Source organism: Callithrix jacchus, chromosome 8, assembly GCF_049354715.1.
Source record: "Callithrix jacchus isolate 240 chromosome 8, calJac240_pri, whole genome shotgun sequence".
In the NCBI taxonomy this organism is placed as follows: domain Eukaryota; kingdom Metazoa; phylum Chordata; class Mammalia; order Primates; family Cebidae; genus Callithrix; species Callithrix jacchus.
Genome location: NC_133509.1, coordinates 79,853,836 through 79,866,818, shown reverse-complemented (window position 1 = coordinate 79,866,818; position 12,983 = coordinate 79,853,836). Strand labels below are relative to the sequence as shown.

The following is a 12,983-nucleotide window of genomic DNA, read 5'->3' as shown; positions in this document are numbered from 1 at the left end:
CCCATAATTTGAAGGCACTTTTGCAGCTGAGGGATTAGTTGTCATCTGAGAAGAGGTTATTAATTGAGTCTTTATACTAAAATGTGACACCCCTAACCCTCTTCCCCAGTTTGTCTCACAGAACACCAGCAGACAGGTTTATACTCAGTGCTGACTGCTCTCTGTTTGCCTCTCCTGGTCCTTTCTCTGTCATTTTCTCCCTGGCTCTGAGAAACTGACTTCTGTGGACTGTATCACCCAGGCTCTCTTAGCCTCTGGCTTTCATTTGGATTCAGCCAATGAAAGCCACCAGCATAAGATCGAGGGTAAAAGGAGAGATGGGTTTGGGCTTTTATTCTCTTTCTCCTCTTCCCCTGCCATTTTTGGCAGTTACTACATTTTTCTACTTTCAGACACAGCAACTGTTAGATGACCTTTCACATACAACTACAGATCACTCCAAGTCCATTACACTGTTAGGCCTAGGAAAGGTAAAGGCTTCCAGCTGTTTTTAGTCCTGGAGTATTTTACCATCTCTTGATTGTTCCTGTTTGTGAAGGTTTGCAATGTTTTCCTCATTAAACTCTCTTCAAGGAATTCTTTCATTGCTCTTTGCAATTTCCTCTTTGAGTGATCCATCTTTTTCTTACAGGCCCACAGAGTCACATACCCTCTAGCAACTTTGCAGGATGCCTCTGCTGAACCGGCCTGAACAAGCCCGAGAAAGGCCTACAAGATGTTTATTTCTAAGCAAAAGGGGCATGAATGATCATAGGCATGAAGCAGTTAATTGTGTTCTGGGAACTATAAGTGCTACTGGGTGTTCCATGTAGTAAAGTGGGCAGTGAACGCAGAGTAGGCCCAGAAAAAGACAAATGCCAACTCAAAGAGTATCTTGTAACTCACATCAAGGATCTTGGCGTTTACACTGTAGGCTCTGCAGAGGCACTGAAGGATTTCGTTTGAGCTTCAATCAATGCTGGAATAAAAATGAAGGAAAATGTTGATGTAGGCAAGGCTAGAAGATGAAAGACACGACGACATGACAGAGACAAACAACTGCAATGGTTTCAATGAGAAATATTGGAGGCCATGATTCAGACAGTGGTGAAGGAATGGAGGAAATGGACAAAAAATTAGTGGCTATTGGGGGCAGAATAGGTGAATGAGGGAATGGGGGGAAACAGTCCAAACTGGTTTTTGGGCCTCTGACTTAGCAATGGATAAACAGCCTTTCACTGAGATAAACTGCAGAAGAAATGCAGGCAAAATTGTCCATGAGGCGCAAGGAAAGAACTTCCCTTCAACCCACTGTCAGTGTAGAGAACATTGAACTCTTGAGTCTTCCCCTACCTCAGTGAGGGAAACCAAATCCGGATCCACAGCGAAATAAAAACAAAAACAAACAAACAAACAAAAACCGAGCAAATTTGCCTTTGATCCTTAGCATAGTAGTAGGCAACAGGCAAGACCAGAATAAAAAGTTCCCTGTGCAGATACCCATTTGACCACAAGATGGCATCAGAGCTAAGTTGCAGGAAAGCCCTACCTCAGAACCTACCTCAGCTTAACTGTTTTTGTTTGTTAGCAAGGAAGGGCTATTCACTGGCAAAAACCATGGCTGAAAAGAGACATTTGGAATATTCTAAAACAAATTATACAGACTATACAGTATGGTCTAGGAGCTGGGAGGATGGCACGTGATGAGAAGACTCAAGATTTAAGCAGGTGCATCACACACTAGGGTCTGTAGGGGTGAAATAGGGGAGGGACAGCAGAAGGTAGGGAGTTGGGGAGGGATAACATGGGGAGAAATGCCAGATATAGGTGATGGAGAGGAAGGCAGCAAACCACACTGTCATGTGTGTACCTATGCAACAATCTTACATGTTCTTCACATGTACCCCAAAACCTAAAATGCAATAAAAAAATAAATAGTCAAGCAGGTGCTTGTTAAATTGGACATCAAGGGCTATGGGAGAGCAGGTATCACATAAGCAGACAACTTCAATATAAACCACAAAGTCAGCTGGGCACAGTGGCTTACACTGATAATCCCAGCACTTTGAGAGCCCGAGGTGGGTGGATCACGTGAGGTCAGGAGTTCAAGACCAGCCTGGCCAACATGGTGAAACCCCATCTCCACTAAAAATACAAAAAAAAAAAAAATTTAGGCATAGTGGCAGGTACCTGTAATGCCAGCTACTCAGGAGGTTGAGGCAAGAGAATCGCTTGAACGTGGGTGGCAGAGGTTGCAGTGAGCCAAGATCCCACCACTGCACTCCAGCTTGGGCAACAGAGCAAGACTCCATCTCAAAAAAAAAAAAAAAAAAATACAAGGTATGAAAGGTGATCCAGATTTTGGGAGGCTGAGGCAGGTAGATCATGAGGTAAGAGATCGAGACCATCCTGGTCAACAAAGTGAAACCCCGTCTTTACTAAAAATACAAAAATTAGCTGGGCATGGTGGTGCGTGCCTGTAGTCCCAGCTACTCGGGAGGCTGAGGCAGGAGAATTGCTTGAACCCAGAAGGCGGAGGTTGCAGTGAGCCAAGATCGTGCCATTGCACTCCAGTCCGGGTAACAACAGCGAAACTCCATCTCAAAAAAAAAAAAAAGAAAAAGAAAAGAAAGGTGATCCAGAAATTAGGTCAATTGATATAACAATCAGAAACAAGAACAAAAACACTAGCAGGTTTATGTATCACCAGGCATGACCTCAAGCCTCACCCCAGGTGGTTGTTGAAAAGGCCCAGGTATCCTCAGGTCAAATATCAGATTAGACATAGGCATTCTGCCCTCTTGGCCGTTAATAAATACCCCTGCAAACACTGCAGTTCAGTCACTCACTGTGGAACTAGATGAGTTAGCAAGAAAAATACCATGTCACTGTTGGCATCTCATTCCTTCTTCCCCAAAATTATATGTCCTAGGAGTCATCTCAGCATGGAGAGGAGCTAGAAGCAGCAGGAGTAGAGTGAGACTGTGTCATTTCCCCCCGAGATTGGGAAGGGGGTAGAATATTGTGATTTCTTTGAGAGTCAGGACCCTTCAGGGGCAGATTAGGCCAATATATTTTCAAAGTAGTCACTACTTAGAGAGAGAGAGGTATTTGACATACCACATTCAAAAGCAGGAACTACAAAAATCAAGCCATCTCCTATGTATTTCCTAATAATTTAAGACTCTTTAATAAAAGAGTTCCATTTATTTGAATTCAAGCTAGTTTCAGTATGCCTTTTGTACCATTAGTATGAATTGACACGGGAAAACACAAATTTTATGAAGCTACATCAAATAAATCATAGATGCCCCCACATTCCCAGCTCACTTAATTTTTAGCTGTAACTAAAATATTAGTTATAATCGGCATTACAGACATAGTTACTGTTAATAACACCAGGCCTCCCATATCACCCTAACCTCAGCCTACATGCAGTTGAACTATCAATAACTATTTCATCAATTTTCAAGTTGCCTAGAAATGGGCTATATCTCTGAATCATTTATACTCTAAATCTCACATGGCTACCTCCAAACCTTCCAGTTCTTTTTGCTTAATTCTTACTGTCTTCAGGTTCCTCAAAACTTCTTGTCTCTTGATCCTTCTATAATAATACTCCTAATAGCCTTCCCTTGCCTTTATTTTTTATCGCCATTCATCCAAAAATTTTTAAAAGTCTGTCATTTAAACTCACCTAAGTATATCTTTATAACTCCTATGTATTCTTTTCATTCTGCTATATCCATTCCAAAATAACTCTAGGCCTGGATTAATATTTTCCCTTACAAAATTTATTAGAAACAAAAATAGTCAATCCTGTAAACTGGTGCAAATGCAAATCCCAACTCCAACTTTAGCTCGATTCTCAATATACTATAGCAATCTATCTGTTTCTTTCAAGAGAATTCTCTCCCATTTTCTAATAACTGTTCCGAAATTTGTCACCAAGCAATCGTGAGGATTAAGTACTTCAATACCTGCTAACTTAATTTTAGCCAATGATCTCCCTTCCTTACTTCACTGACAAAAACATAGGCCATGAAAAGAGTTTAACATGAAGACTTTTCTCTACCTAAAACACTCATGTGCATCTCTACCAATAGTTCCTCCCAGCTAGTCATTCTAAACAAATGTCCCTCTGTTTGTAATAGGCTGACCAGGGGCGGTGGCTCACACTATAATCCCACCACTTTGGGAGGCTGAGGCGGGTGGACCGGGAGGTCAGGAATTTGAGACCAGCCTGGCCAACATGGTGAAACCCTGTCTCTACTAAAAAGACAAAAAATTAGCTGGGCGTGGTGGCACATGCCTGTAATCCTAGATACTCAGGAGGTTGAGGCAGGAGAATCACTTGAACCTGGGAGCCGAGACTATGACACTGCACTCCAGCCGGGGCAAAAGAGCAAGACTCCCCCTCAAAAAAAAAAAAAGGCTAACAATTCATTAATCTTTGCTCAAAGAAAAAAAATAATCTCAGCTAAGTCAAAGGCAAGTCCTTCTAACTCTGGAGATAAATATTTCCTTAGTTCCAGCTGGTCTAACCTCTTTCTCTCTCCTTCCTTTTACATATTTCTTGGGGAACAAATATCTTTGTGTCTGTCTCCAGGTGCTCACCTCTTGATTACACTGTGACTACCATAACCAAGCTTCTGCCCTATGAACCTGCTGTCCCCAAGGTCCCATGATTGCTAAATCCAAAGAATATACTTTAACCTTTATTACATTTGCGTTTTGGGCAGCATTTGACATTAGAGAAAAAATAGTTTCAAATCGCAGATCTGTAATAATAACAATAACAACTACCATGTACAAAGTACCTGATAAGTGCTAAGTGTTTTATACATGTTGCCTTATTTAAGCCTCACAATGATTCGATCTCACTAATGAGAAAATAGAGATAAAGAAACTTGCCAATAGATATACAGAGAGTGAGACAAAGAACTGTTTTTGAATCAGGGCTGACTTTAAAATCCATTCCCTTAATGACTATGCTATTTTCAGACCTATGTAGCATGCTGCCTACTGGCCAGTCCCTCTTAGATGTTTCAAGGGAAATTCAGAATGACCAAGCCTAAAACTAAAGCTATCTTCTTAACCCCAAACAAACCTTTCTCCAGTATTACCTACTTCTCTAAATGATACCATTATCCATCAAATTGCCCAAATCAGAAACAAGAAGATTTTCTTCAAAAATTTTCCATCTTTCAAGTCCTACATCAAACTGATCATTTAATTCTGTCAACTACATTACCTTAACTTCTCTCCAATCTGCCTGTCTCCACTTTCCGAGCTTTGGATGAGGCCCTGATCATGTCTTGTCATGACAACTATGAAAATTTCTGAGACGGAATTCTCATCCACAGTGTCATCCCCTTCTAATCAATTCTCCACAGACTGTCAAAGTGATTATTCTCAAGCTCAAATGTTGGTGAGAATGTAGACCACCTGGATCACTCCCATACTGCTGCTGGTGGGAAAGCAAAATGGTATAGCCACTCTGGAAAATAATTTAACAGTTTCTTTAAAGCACTAAATACTTCTCATGTCACCCAGAAACAGCCATCCTGGGCATTTACCTCAAAAATGAAAATTTAGTCTACATAAAAACTTACATATGATTTTTCATAATAGTTTTATTTGTAATAGCAAAAAACTGGAAATAATCAAAATGCCAATCAATAGATGAAGGGTTAAACAACTTGTGAGTACATCTGTAAATAAAATGAACAAACTATTGATATACACAACTTGGATGCAAGTGTATTATACTAAGTGGGGGAAAAAGCACCCATCTCAAAAGGTTACATGTATGATGATTCTGCTTATACAACTTTCTTGAAAGGACAAAATTAGAGATTAAATCCATGGTGCAGTAAAATAGACACTTACAATTTACCATCACAGAGTACTACCTGAAACAACGACCCAAGGAACCTGACTTTGTTTTACGTAACTTGAAACCTATTCAGCATGAAAAAAAAAAGCAGCTACACAGAGGACAAAGATCATGTAGAAAAGACATGAAACAAACAAATGACCATATTCCACAGGAAGCAACAACAACAACAAATCCTGAGGAGAGAGAAAAATACGATGTCCAGAGTTAGCATATTTTAATATTCAAATGTCCAGTTTCCAGCAAAAATGTTAGGAAGCATGCAAAGAAACTAAATAGTATGGCCTATTTACAGAAGAAGTTAATATGAGCTCTAAGGAAGAACAAACACTGAACTTATTAGACAATAATTTAAAATCACCTGTCTTTTTTTTTTAATAAAGACAGGGTTTCACCATGTTGGTCAGGCTGGTCTTGAACTCCCAACCTCAGGTGATCTGCCTGCTTGGCCTCCAAAGTGCTTGGATTACAGGTGTGAGCCACCACACCTGGCCTAAAATCACCTGTCTTAAATATGCTCAGACAGCTAAAGGAAACCACAAAGAGTTAAAGGAAACCAGGAGAATGATGCCTTAACAATAGAAAATATCAACAAAGACAGAAATTATCAAAAGAAACCAAGTAGAAATTGTGAAGCTGAAAAGTACAATAGCTGAAATAAAAATTCAGAGGGTTGCAATAGCAGATTTGAGCAGGCAGAATAAAGAATGAGTGAACTTAAAACTGTCAATAAAAATCAAAATTATCCAGACTGAGAAGCATAAAGAAAAAAGAATGGCTGGGTGCCATGGCTCACATTTGTAATCTCTGCACTGTGGGAGGATGAGGCAAGAGGATTGCTTGAACCCAGTAGTTCAAGACCAGCCTGGGCAACACAGCAAGACTCTGTCTTTACAAAAATTAAAACCAAAAAAAATGTTTGCTAGGTATAGTGGTGCAAGTCTGTAGTTTGAGCTACTTGGAAGGCTGAAGTGGGAAGACCTCTTGAGCCCAGGAGTTCAGGTATGCAGTGAGCCAGCCATAATTGTGCCTGTTAGCCTGAGTGACAGAGCCAGACTCTGTCTTAAACAAAAGTAAAATAAAATAAAGAATAATTACTGGAGTCTTTAAAAATCTATGGGAATAATCGAGAGTATCACCATACATATTACAAGAGTCCCAGAAGGAGAGGAAAAATAAAACAGTGGGAAAAAATGTTGAATAAATAACCAAAAACATCCCAGATTTTGGAAGAACCCAAGAATCTCAACAAACTCCAATAAAGATAAAACAGTTCCACACTGAGACACATAATAATCAAATTGTCAAAAGACAAAGACAAATAAAAGAATCTTAAAAGCAGTGAGAGAAATGATTTGTCACATACAAGTGATTCTCAATCATAAGCACATCTGATTTCTCATCAGAAACTATGTAGGCAAGAAGGCAGTGGGATAACATATTCAAAATGCTGAAAGAAAAAGACTATCTACCAAGAATTGTATATTCATTAAACTGTCCTTCAAAAACAACAGAGAAATTAATATATTAGCATGTAAATAAAAGCTGAAGAAGTCTGTCACAAGTAGACCTTTACTATAAGAAATACTAAAAGGAGTTCTTCAGACTTAAATAAAAGAAAACTAAACAGCAACTCAAAGCTATAAGAAGAAATCAAGACATTAGATAGATATAACTACATCTTTAAATACAAAAGCCAGGACTGATATGTTTTTGGTGTGTAGTTTCTCTTTGTTTATATGATTTAAAAGGCAAGTGCATAAAATAATTACAAATCTATGTTGCCAGGTGCGGTGGCTCAAGCCTGTAATCCCAGCACTTTGGGAGGCCGAGGAGGGTGGATCATGAGGTCAAGAGATCGAGACCATCCTGGTCAACATGGTGAAACCCCGTCTCTACTAAAAATACAAAAAATTAGCTGGACATGGTGGCGTGTGACTGTAATCCCAGCTACTCAGGAAGCTGAGGCAGGAGAATTGCCTGAACCCAGGAGGCAGAGGTTGCAGTGAGCCGAGATCACGCCATTGCACTCCAGCCTGGGTAAGAAGAGCAAAACTCCATCTCAAAAAAAAAAGAACAAAGACAAGTGCATAAAATAATTACAAATCTATGTTAATAGACACACAATGTATATAGATGTAATTGGTAATAAAAGAAACATAAAGGAGAGGACTCAGCTGCTTAGGAGCAGAGTTTCTGTATGCTATTGAAACTAAGTTGGTATAATTTCAAATGCGGTTATTATAGATTTAGGTGGAAACAACCCAAATGTCAATGGAGGAACAGGTAAATAAAATGTGGTATACACACAATATGGAATATATTCAGCCATAAAAAGGAATAAAGTTCTGATCTACAATGTATAATTTTTTAGGTATATAAACCTCAGGAAAAAAAAACTGTGAAGGAAGCTAGACATTAAAGGTCCATATTGTAATATTGTATGATTCAATACTGTGGGAAGGGGAGAAGAGAGAGTGCTTAAGAGTTATGGGATTTCCTTTTAGGATGATAAAAAATGTTTTACAGGTGATGGTTGTAGAATATTGTGAATGCACTAAATGTCACTGAATTGTACACTTTAAAATGGTTACTTTAAGAGAATTTGACCTTAGGATTTTTTAAAAATTAAAAGCCCTGACCATGCAGAAACATGAAAATATTCATACTGTATTACAATTGCATACCACAGGCAGTTCTTTTTTTAAAGAGGAAACAGAAAATAATAGCATGCACTGCATAGAGTAATGTTAAGTATAATGCTTTTAAAGCTTTTGTTTTAGTTAAGTGTAGTTTTGTATAATTATTAGGTTATAATGTACAATATTTTTTATTGTGGATTGCAACAAAAAAAATGGAAAGTGCCTGAAAATAAAATCTTACTGCTACACTCTTTTAATTATTCTTCTGTGACAGGCATGGAAGCGTGCAACTCTGATCTTTCGTTTAAAAAAAAAGTCACTGAGCTGTGAGGAGTGCAGTTTGTTGGGAAAAGCATCAAAGGAGAAAGGACTTACAAGTTAACTAACAGCCTCTGGCTGCAAAGCCTTTGACATCTGTTAAAGCCTTTGTGCTAAAACCATCTTCCCAGGCAGCCTCCACCCTGGCAGATACCAGGGCCTGGCCTTGTCTGCCCACTGCAGGACTTCTCTTCCTATTGGGTTAGCCAAGACTCTGTCAAATCTCTATTGCAATCTTAGACTGCCCCTACCCAATTCCACTTGCATCAATCTTTCCTTTTACAAATGTCAGATCTGTATCAAGATCTGAAGATTTACCAGGTCCAATTCTTCTTCCTTCCCTTTAGTATTTCACAAGATATACTTCCCAAAATCCTACTTCCAACTTGGCATTAGCTTCCGGGGTAATGCAAACTGATATAACCTTATAGCTCTTATCACAATTTGTAATATGATATGAGTTTATATATTGCCTCCATCACATAGCAATTTCCTCAGCTGCCTTTTTTACTGAAGGGTCCTCCTCTCACAAAACCTGGATAACTTCCTCATTGCCTCCCTCCTGTAGCCTGTACAGGGGAGTAATGGTTTTACTTTGTGCCTTCCATAAAGGCATCCTGCTAAGAGAGTAAGAGGGGGCTGAAATCCTGTTTCAGGGCTACATCTGCCAAGAGCAGAATTTCTCAACCATGGCACTACTGACATTTTAAAATAGTTAATCCTTTGTAGTGGTGGGGGGCTGTCCTGTGAACATTATGATGTTTGGTAGTATTATCTGTCCTTGCCACCGGTACTCTCCCTAATTGTGACATTTATAAATGTCTCCAGGCATTGCCAATTGTCCCCAGGGGGGAAAAACTGTTCCTGCTTGAGAACCTTTAGCTTTGATGAAACAGCATTTTCCTACTTTCTCCAAAAGTGTCATACGGTCAGTTAGTAGTCCTGCTAGAACTTATCACAGTCCTGGGAATATTCCTCCAGGCTAAGCAGGCCCAGATTCCTTGGTAGGAACTGGCACACAGTGTGAAACTTTCAGTCTCTTTTACCTTCATTTTTTTTAGACCCGACATGGGTCTGCATGTGTTTCCATGTGTTACAGGCCTAGGATGGGACAGATTATCCCAAGTGGCTGACTGTGAACTGCAAAACCACATCCAATCATCTTCTCATTATAGTCTCCCCTCCAAGCAGACAGAAACTTAAAGGAGGACCAACCCAGGGCAACATTGAAACCACCTTTGCAAAATTATGACTGAGACGGTGAAAGAGATCTAACTTAACCGACTCCATCTTGCTTCTAACCTCCACGCTGAAGTAACTTTGGGAGAAACTTAAGTTTGTAGTTTATAGTTTAAACAAAGACGGTAACAACCCTTTCCCAAAGGAGATCTCCTTCTTGCCTGGAGACTAGATTGCCTTTGTAGAACTAACATTAGTCACAATATCAGAAATTATGGTTTGCAGCTGGAGGTTACAAGATTCTGACCCTCCCTAATCTGCTCCTAAGATCAGTGCTTGAGATATTTTGCAGACCCAGCACTTAAGGGATCAGCTGACACCACCCAGAGCAATAAACTGGCTCATTTAATCTTGTGACCTCCCACCCCGAAACCCAGGAACTGACTGAGCAAGAACACAGCTTCCACATCCTATGATTTCATCCCTGACTAATCAGCACTCTAGTTCACTTGCTCCCCACCACCCACTAAGTTATCCTTAAAAACTGATCCCATAATGCTCAAGGGAGACTGATTTTAGTAATAATGAAACTAGTCTCCCACACAGCCAGCTCTGCATGTTACTCTTTCTCTATGGCAATTACCTTCTCTTGATGAATCAGCTCTGTGTAGGCAGCAGGCAAGGTGAACCCCTTGGGCAGTTACAGCATGTTGACATTAATGGACAGATGAACACTTTCCCTTGGCCACTAGGCCTCCTCATCACACTTTGCTATCCACAAACTGTTTAATTCAGTTTTGCTTGGAAAATTATTAGTCATCTTATGTAAATTCCTGTGACCATTCATGTTGGAGCATAATATATGCTACTTCCTTCTCACATGAGAAGTGACTAATTTTTAAAAATGTGCATTTCTAAGTGCCTGCCATTAATATTTCAGGGTTCCTATTTTGTCTAAAGGTGTGAGCCACGACCATCTTCATCGGGCACAGAAACCTCAATTTCAGATGCTTTTGAAATCGGAATGCCAATCCCTTCAAACTTCCTCTATCAAAGTATATTTCATACACGCCATTTAACCTGTTTTAAGGCGGGCTTTTCCCACAAACCTAGTGGAAATCCATGTCCAACCATTTTCTCATTATGATGTACAAGCAAGAAACTTCATTTTATTCAAGTAAATTTGCTTCCTTTCCCCTACCTCCAACTGTTGTTTTTCATTACTTGCAGTCATGTGGATGTTTTATACTTATATTTTGGATTCTGATTATTCGGTGTAGATATAGGACGACTTAGGAGGGATTGCAAGTCACTTTAAAAAAATTAATCCATTACAATCTTTTCAGTATAGGACTCTAAGTCTTAACAGGAAAATGTGATATATGACCAGGAAGCTGACCAATTTTCTTAGATGAACGATAAAATAAAAAGAAACTCACTTGTCACAAATGCGGATGAGCGGTGGAAGAGGGCACATTTCATGCAGGATTGGAAGCGGACAGAATTTGGGGCTGAAAACACGCCTTATTACCCTGGCTTCCACTTCTCTACTTTCAAGACTGAACCAACGAGTTCTATACAAGGCAAAAGATACACCTGCGGTGGTTAAGAGTGCAGATTCATTGGGCGCAGTCTAACGAGGGACGCAGCCTGGAAGCCACTGTTAGAAACTGCATACTGCAACCTAGAGTTGTCAAGATTAATGTTTCTAGAATGAGAGGTGATTAAAAAAAATCTTTTTAATCACTTCCTGGCACGGTGCAGTTGCTTGCCTGTGTAATCCCAGCACTCTGGGAGGCCGAGATGGGAAGATCGCTTGAACCCACGAGTTCGAGACTAGCCTGGGCAACATGGTGAGACCTGCTCTCTACAAAAAAAAAATTAAAATCAGCGAAACCTCGTCGCGCGCGCCTGTAGTTAAAGATACTGGGAGGCTGAGGTGGGAAGATCCCTTGGAGTTTCAGGCTGCAGTAGAACCATTATTGCACTAATGCACTCAGGCCTGGGCGACACAGAGAGACCCTGTCCCCCACACCCCACCCCCACCCCCACAAATCACACTTCTTGTGGAAACCGTTCAAACTAAACATCCCACTTTGTGCGTAACTTTACATTCAATCCATCATTCCCTCAAAAACAAAATGTTCTTTATCCGCCTCAAACATGGAGGACTGAGAAAAACATAAGTTCTCTCAAACCCACGGAGCACGCAGATTTCCGGCGATAGAAGGGAGGGATAGCAGCCTTTACTGCGCACAGCCCGTAGGGGAGGACGGCAGCTAGAAAGGGCCAAACTTCACCGCAGCAGCGCGCGCGCGGCTTGCGGCGTCTCCGACGTCAGCCTTGCAGCGACAGAGCATCACCTGAGGAATGAGGGCATTCAAGTTGGGCGCGTGCGCTGCGAAGACGAAACGAATTAGCTCGCCCCTGTCTGTGACAGCTTATGGTCGCCTACTTTTTGTGGAAACACTACGGTCCACGAGTGCGGAGGCAGCCAGAAATTTGCCTGCGTCCCAGTAAGACGCACGGTGGCGCAATTCCGACCCTACCAATCCCAGGCTGACTGGAGGGCGGGCTTTTCAAATTTGAATTGCGGAAGTGTTGTGGGTGTTAGAGAACCTCGCGGAGTAGGTAAGCGTCGCTTGGGGCCCGGCCGTCGCGGGCAGGGGCCACCGTGGGCCTGAGACGAGAGCCCCGCGGCGTCCGGCCCTCCCTCCGCGCGGAGCCAAGCCTGCACTACCACAGTCTCGCCCTACCAGGCCCTTCACCCAAGGTACGTCCTCCTCGCGTCCTTCGCTCGCCTCCCGTCGCGAGTCCCCGCCGGTGGTGGGCGGCCTGTCCTTTCAGCACCTCGGCCCACGCCGTTTTATTATTAATTTTCGTAGATTTCTAGCTTTGGTACTGATTTTACAGCTGCGCACTCGATGTTTATTTGTTGCGTGTCTACTGCAGAGTAGAACACGATT

The 12,983-nt window shown here is 41.2% G+C and overlaps 1 protein-coding gene and 1 long non-coding RNA gene across 6 annotated transcripts in view; one reads left to right on the top strand and one right to left on the bottom strand.

The window, feature by feature from the left end:
- LOC108593473 (uncharacterized) overlaps window positions 1-11,594 on the bottom strand; it is an 87,906-nt gene extending 76,312 nt beyond the window's left edge. For both annotated transcript variants that reach the window (XR_008474389.2, XR_013521165.1), the window contains exons 1-2: window positions 11,457-11,594; window positions 886-958 (exon numbers count right to left, since the gene is read on the bottom strand). This is a non-coding gene — a long non-coding RNA (uncharacterized LOC108593473). The remainder of the gene's footprint in view (window positions 1-885; window positions 959-11,456) is intronic.
- A 1,010-nt stretch (window positions 11,595-12,604) lies between these two features.
- The window catches only part of MIS18BP1 (MIS18 binding protein 1), a 68,705-nt gene continuing 68,326 nt past the window's right edge, over window positions 12,605-12,983 (top strand). For all 4 annotated transcript variants that reach the window (XM_078334832.1, XM_078334831.1, XM_035260420.3 and 1 more), the window contains exon 1: window positions 12,605-12,790. The gene's annotated coding sequence lies outside the window, so the exon portion shown is untranslated. The remainder of the gene's footprint in view (window positions 12,791-12,983) is intronic.